Genomic DNA, 7326 nt, shown 5'->3' with positions numbered 1-7326 from the left:
GACATCAAAAGGTCATTAAAAAGCCTGGGGGAAAATAGAAGATAAAAAAGACTCTGAAATTTACTCTAATCTCTCAGAAAGTACGCTGAAATTTATTCTAAATCATAGAGTAACTAAAGTAAATTAAAGAAAGAATGAAGTCAAGGAACATAATAAAAAACTTCAAAGGGCAGCTCAAAAAAACAAAGACAAATATTATAAGGGCATGAGTAAGGGTTAGAAAACCAAAAAGGAAGTTCAACCCCAGCATATCTGAAACGGAAAGAACTCAAGAAAAAAGGAGGCCTGAAATTGCAATTTTGAAAGGTTCTAGAGGCAAAATATTGAATGATGCCGGAAGCATCAACAGAAGATGGAAAGAATACGGTCACTGTACCCGAAAGTACTAATCCACAGTGCCCCATTTCAGGAGGTAGCATATGAGCAAGAACCAATGGTGCTGCAGGAAGAAGTTCAAACTGCACTGAATGCATTAGTCAAAAACAGGACTCCAAGAATTGATGGAAAACCCAGTGGAATATTTCAGAAACCGGAAGAAGCACTGGGAGCATCACTCCTCTATACCAGGAACTTGGAAGACAGCTTCCTGCTCCACTGACTGGAAGAGACCCATATTTGTGCCTATTTTTTAAAAATATGGTTACCCAATAGAATGCTCAAACTATAGAACATTATAATTGATATCTAACACAAGTAAAATTGTGCTTAAGAGCACCAAAGTTTGCAACAGTATATTGACAGGGAACTTCCAGAAGTTGAGGCCAGATTCAGAAGAGCACGCGGAACAAGAGCTATCATTGTTGATGTCAAATGGATCTTGACTCAAAGCGGGGAATACCAGAAAGATATTTACTTGTGTTTCATTGACTGTGCAAAGACATTTGAGTCTGTGGAGCATCAGACACTGTGGATCACCTTAAGACGAATGGGGATTGCGGAACACTTCACTGTGCTTATTCAGAACTTATACAGGGATCAAGAGACAGTTGTGTGAACAGAACTGCATGGTTTAAAATCAGGAAAGGTGTGTTGTCAGGGTTGTATCTTCTCCCCATACTTGTTCAATCTATATGCACAGCAGTCATCAGGGAAGCTGGATTATATGAAGAGTGTGGCATCAGGAGTGGAGGAAGGCTTGTGAACAAGCCGTGGTTCACAGATGACACAACTAAGCTTTCTGAAAGTAAGGGGGAAGTGAGGAAGATCAAGGAGTGTAGCCTCCCGTCGGGATCACAACTCAATATAAAGAAAACAAAAATCCTCTCAACTTGACCAATGAAGACTTGTCAAGGGAAAAAGTATTGACATTGTCAAGCATTTCGTTTTCAGTGCATCCACACTCAATGTTCATGGGAGCAGCAATCAAGTATTCAAATGTTGTCTTGCACTGTGCAAATCTGCTGCACATGATCTCTTTATAGTTTTTATGAGCAAATATGTTACTTTGAGGATAAAGGTGCACGTGACCCAATTAATAGTATTTTAATGGCAGCATGTGCATGTTAAAGTTGGACAATAAATAAGGAAAACTGAAGAAAAAATAGACACATTTAAATTATGGTATTGGTGAAGAATATTGAAAGTACCATGAACTGTCAGAAGGAAAAACACATTTGCTGTGGAAAAAATACATCTAGAATGCTTCTTGAAAGCAGAGGGCAAGACTTTGTCTCACACACTTTGGACATGTTCTAAGGACAGACCTGGAAAGAATATGATGCTTGGTCAAGTTGAGGGGCTGCTAAAATGAGAGTGACCCCTGACAAGGTGAATTGTTGTGTTGTCTGCAACCGTGGGCTCAGATATAACATTTGTGAGAATGATCCCAGACTGGATAGAGTTGCATTCAATTATATGTAGAATTCCTCTGCTTTGGAGCTGACTGAAAAACTTTATCCCGCAACTGTTCTTAATTTCTTGATTGGTCCAGAAAGCTGCATGTTCTTGTAATTCCTTTTTTATTAACTTTTTGGAGCTTACTCATAGGATCATATCATCCATACTGAGAGAGAATTTTATTTTTTCTTTTCCCATCTGGGTACTTAGATTTCTTTTTCTTTGTTTTATTCCTCTAAGATATTTAATTCATTGTTGAGTAAACGTGATGTAAGTGGACACCAGTATCTTGTTCTTGATTTCAAGGGGAAAGCTTTCAATCTTTCTACCTTAAATATAATATTGACTTTTGGCTTTTTACATATGCCTGGGTAATATTGAGGAATTTCCATTCTATTCCAATCTTCCGTAGGGTCGTTGTAAGAGTATGTTTGGGATTTTGAATTGTATCAACAGCTCTGTTATTTTTGCAACCATGGAGATGACCGTATTGTTTGTTTCCTTTGTTCCGTTGCTGTGGTGTATTATGCTGATTCTTTTTGATTAAAAGTGAAGCATCCCTGTGTTTCTGGAATAAGTCCCACTTGTTCGTGGGGTATGCCTGACTCTTCTAATAATCTTTTCCAACATTTTGTCGGAGAGTTTTGCATCTATATCTGGGGTAAGGAATGTCTGGCCCTCGAGGAGTGTAAGGCCTGAGAAACCATCAGTATCAACTGAGATCACACACCTCACCAAAGAGAAGCATTTCCAGTCATTACGTTAAAACGCAAACCACATATACTGCCATCAAGTCGTTTCCGACTCAGAGAAACCCCAGAGGGTAGGGTTGAACAGGCCCTATGTGTTTCCAAAACTGTATCTTTTTACAGGAGTGGGAAGCCTCATTTTATCCCATGGAACAGCTGATGGTTTGTAGTTGACTTTGTACAACACATAGCTACCACACACCCAGGGCTCCTTCAGCATTAGGGGTGAGTGAATTAAATGTTTGACGAGTACGGCCAAGAATGAGATGTGTTTCCAAGTGGCCCTTGACATAATGCTCTGTCATCATTTTCTTTATTTCTATTGAATCATTTATAATGTTAATTCTATTTATGTTATGGTAGTTGAATTTTTTCTCTTCTTTATAAGTCTAACCAAAAGTTTGTCAGTCTATCAATATTTGCAAAGAACAGATTTTTGTTTTTATTGATTGTATCTATTGATTTCCTGTTTTTGATTTTATGTATGTATGTTCTGAACATTTCTATTTATTTTGGGGGTGTGTGATAGATTTAGACATAGTCTCCTATTCGTTTTCTAGCTTCTAGGGTTGTTAGTCTGTTAACTTGAGAATTCTCTCTTTTTTAAGTAGATATTATTGCTCTAAATTTTCTTTTTAGTTCTTCATTCAATATAGCCTATATGTTTGCTATGTTGTCTTCTCATTTGACTCTACAAAATGGGTGATTTCCTTTTTCATTTCTCCTTTGACCCATTGGCAGTTTAGTAGTGTGTTGTTGAATTTCCATGTAGTGGGTTTTGGGTTTTTTTGTTGTATTTTCTTTTTTTTTTTTTTTGCCGGTCCCCGAGGCGTTTATTGGGCAGACTGGGGCGGGAGGTCTCAGCCTAGAAGAAGGTGTTGGGCCGCTTGGTGGTGAAGCGTGGCTTGTGCTGGCGTCGCAGGACTCGGTGGGGCAGTGGGAACTTGATCTTGGAGTCATGGAACTGCTTGACCGCAGGCCGGCGGCACTTGCTGGCCACAATCTCGTCCACCTTCATGATCTGGATGGAATGTGCCCGGGCTCGGTACCGAGCACCCATGTCACGGTCTGCAGGGAAGGAGAAACACAGCTCCCACATGCACTGCATGGTACCGACTCCCACTGGGCCCACGGGCCCCCTACCAAGCTTGTTGAACCTTCACATTCACTCTGAGGGGCACTGCGCAGCCCCTCAAAGGCGACAAGGCCCACTTGCTGTGTGCACCACTCTTTGAACTGCCGCTATGAGAAGCCACAGTCCTTGGGTATGGGTGCAATTTTGTTGTATTTTTCAAGCTTTTATCTGTTATTGATTTCTAAATCCACTCTGTGTTGTCATGGAATATACTTCATACTCTTTCAATATATTTTTAAAGTTCTCTGATGCTGTAATGGGTTGCAGCTAAGCTGCTAAATTGAAAGTCAGCCCTTGGAAACCAACAGTAGCTCCGAGAGAGAAAGCTGAAACGTTCCACTCCTGTAAAGAGCAACAGTTGCAGAATCTACTCAGTGGCCGTGAATTGTGTTTTCTACTTGCTTTGTGACCTACAATGTGGACTAGGGTGTGTCTGACACAAGCCCCAGTATTTTCAGTCACTTTGTATGCATGTGAAAGTTGGACAATAAATAAGGACGATTAAAATAGAATGGTTGCATTTAAATTATGTCATTGGCAAACAATACTAAAAGTAAATTTATCTTGAAAGAAGTACAGTCAGAATGCCCCATAGAAGTGAGGATGGGAAACAAACAAACAAAATAAAAAATAAAATAAACAAAGCGAGGATGGGAAGACATTAAACATGGGATCAGGAGAACACCAGTTCCTGGAGATGTCATGTTATGCTTGGTAAAGTCGAGGGTAGAGAAAAAAATTCTATAGCTATATCATTCATCTTTTATTCCTCTTCTGTTTTAATAACTAATAATGTCTTTATATTTTTGTGCCTTGTTAAATAATTTTATTCTTGCCTTTTATATATTTTCTATTTAAAAACATGAAAAATACAACAGAAATATCAAGTAGGAATCCTTTATTATTCACCCTTTTAGTTGGGTATGCATTTTTCTTTAATAAATATCTTTCTTTATATGTATTGCTTCCAATTTCCTCCTTCTGCTTTCACTTTCCATCTGCTGAACTCCCATTAGTACTTTTATAGGTTGAATCTGCTGCAGGTCAACAAAGCCATCCTGTTTGTCTGAAATTATTTTAATTTGTTCTTCATTGCTAAAGTTAGTTGCACTGGGTCTTTGGTGATTCAGAAGTTCAACCTCACTACCATCGAGCCAATTCTGACTCATGGTGACCCTGTAGGACAGAACAGAACTGTCCTTGTGGGTTCCCAAGACTGTAACTGTTTACAAGAGTAGAAAACCTCATCTTTTTCCAGTGGAGCAGCTAGTGGCTTCAAACTGCCAACCTTACAATAGGTAGCCCAATGCATAACCATTCTGTGGAACACCTTAAATATACCATCCCATTGCTTTCTAGCCTCCAATGTTTCTGAGCAAAAATTGGAATTTAATTTTATTGAGAATATATTGTTACTGCTTTTCTTTTTATCTGTTTTCAGAATTCTCTTTTTACCTTTAATTTTAGAGAGTTTAACTATGCTATGTCTGGTGTAGAATTCTTTGGTTTTCTCCTGTTTGGGGATCCTTGAGCTCGTTGTATTTATAGAGTCATGTCATTCTTTAGATTGGGGAAATTTCCTGTCAATATTTCATCAACCATTCTTTCTGTTCTCTCATCTCTTTCTGGAATTTTTATGATATTAGCTTTGGTCCTCTTATTTTTGTTCAAAAACAACACAAAACTGAGCTCAGTCTTCTTGAGCCTTTGTTCTTGTTGGATTTTAGCATGTGTAATTTTAACCAGATCTTCTAATTCACTGATTCGTTAGCCTGGACCTCTTTATTCTGGCATTGTTTTCCTTATTTCATTTAGCTCTTTGCTTATGTTTTTCTTTAGTTTTAAATAATGCTTAATGTTATTCTTCCATTTTTGCTTGATTTTGTTTAATTATGTTGCATTATATTCTTCCTTTCTTTTCATTATTCGCTCATTACTAGATGTACTTTCAGAGCCCTGGTGTCCTAGTGGGTTATGAGTTGGGCTGCTAACATCAATGTCAGCAGTTTTAAACCACCAACCACTCTGAGGGAGAAAGATGAGCCTTCTACTCCCATAAAGAGTCACAGCTCAAAAACCCACAGGGAAAATAACAATAAAAACCCCACAGGGATAGTTCTGCTCTGTCCTATAGGGTCACTATGAACTAGAATTGACTTGATGGCAGTGAATGACTGAATGAATGAGATGCACTTTAAGGCCCCTTTTCAGGTTCTTTTGGATGGACCACTGTTTCTTCCATCTTTGTGTGACTTCTGCTTTTGTTGTTATTATTATTATTATTATTGGGACATTTGAATTTTTTAGGGTGTTAACTTTCTCAGCTTTCACCAGTATTTGTTGTTTTTGCCTGCACTAATTTCTGCCCAAAATTCCAAGGTGGACAGTATTCAGTCTTTGCTTAAAGTTTCTTATTCCTCTCTGTTATACCTCCTTTTCACTTTCTGGTTTAATTGGGATTTGAACATTTTTGATCTTATTTTTCAAATATAAATTTCTCCCAAACACACCAGAGAACACATTTTGTCAGTTTTTCCACCAGCAAGCTCCCCCCTTCAGGCAAGTTTTGGGCACTAATCAATCTTTCCACAAGAGATAAGGTCCCCTCTCAATGGTCCTCTCTTCCTTTCTTTGTTTCTGCAATTACATTTTGACTCAACAAACCCACACCTGGTGAGCCCCCTTTGGTGGTGAGAGTTGTTCATCCAATTCTTTCAAGGTTTCCTTCCCTCTTCTGTGGTGGCTGCTTATATCTAGTTGACATTCAGAGGAAGCACAGACTCTCCTCTTTAGGAGACAGATGGGCTGGAATTTCCCATGAGGTCTGTCTTGTTGATGATTTAAAAAAATCATTTTATTGGGGGCTCATCCAGCTCTTCTCACAATCCGTCCATCCATCCATTGTGTCAAGCACATTTATACATGTGTTGCTATTGTTGATGATTTTTAATGCCTATGGGTCTGTGATGGTTGGGGCAGCAGTGACTATTTAGGTAATACACCTTCTGACCCCACTGTTGGGCACCTCGAGAAAAGTGTCAATCAGTCCAGTAGCCAGCTGTTATTGGTTGGGGTGGCAATAGGCACATATTGAATGGAGGCTCAGATAGGCCTACATTATTGCATTTAGAGTCTGGCCTAGAGGATGAGTATGAGTGTTCTAGGCTCAACACAAGATGATTGCTTCCTAGTATACAGCGCCCTTAGTGCTTACTCTAAGTGGGGAAAGGTTTGATTCCCAGGGAGGTTTTTCCAGTTGGTTTCAAAGACCTGAGCACAGGTGACAAACGGAGTGTTAATGGGGGTGGGAGGGAGTCATGCTTTAGCCATATCCCCTTGGAGGACTGCTTGTTGATACACATGTCTCAAGAGTGGGTGAAGGGAGACGTCAGACAGGGCAAGATATGACAAACTAATAATTTATAAATTATCAAGGGCTCACGAGGATCTGATGTCTGGGGCTTAATTGGAGAGCAAATGTTTTGAGACTGATGAGGGCAATGAATGTACAGATGTGCTTGACACAATTGATGTATGTATGGATTGTGATAAGAGTTGTATGAGCCCCTAATAAAATGATTTTTAAAAAGAGTAGATTGTTAGCTG

The 7326-nt window shown here is 39.1% G+C and overlaps 1 non-coding gene across 1 annotated transcript; it reads right to left on the bottom strand.

Moving 5' to 3' along the window:
* Positions 1-3731: 3731 nt before the first annotated feature.
* LOC142435322 (small nucleolar RNA SNORA68) lies at positions 3732-3863 on the bottom strand. Its single transcript, XR_012781398.1, has one exon. It is a non-coding gene; the product is annotated as a small nucleolar RNA SNORA68 (small nucleolar RNA).
* Between the last annotated feature and the right edge of the window lie 3463 nt (positions 3864-7326).

This window comes from Tenrec ecaudatus, chromosome X, assembly GCF_050624435.1.
Source record: "Tenrec ecaudatus isolate mTenEca1 chromosome X, mTenEca1.hap1, whole genome shotgun sequence".
NCBI classification, from domain to species: Eukaryota; Metazoa; Chordata; class Mammalia; order Afrosoricida; family Tenrecidae; genus Tenrec; species Tenrec ecaudatus.
The sequence above is the reverse complement of the archived record's forward strand: the minus strand, read 5'-3'. Positions and strand labels throughout refer to the sequence as shown.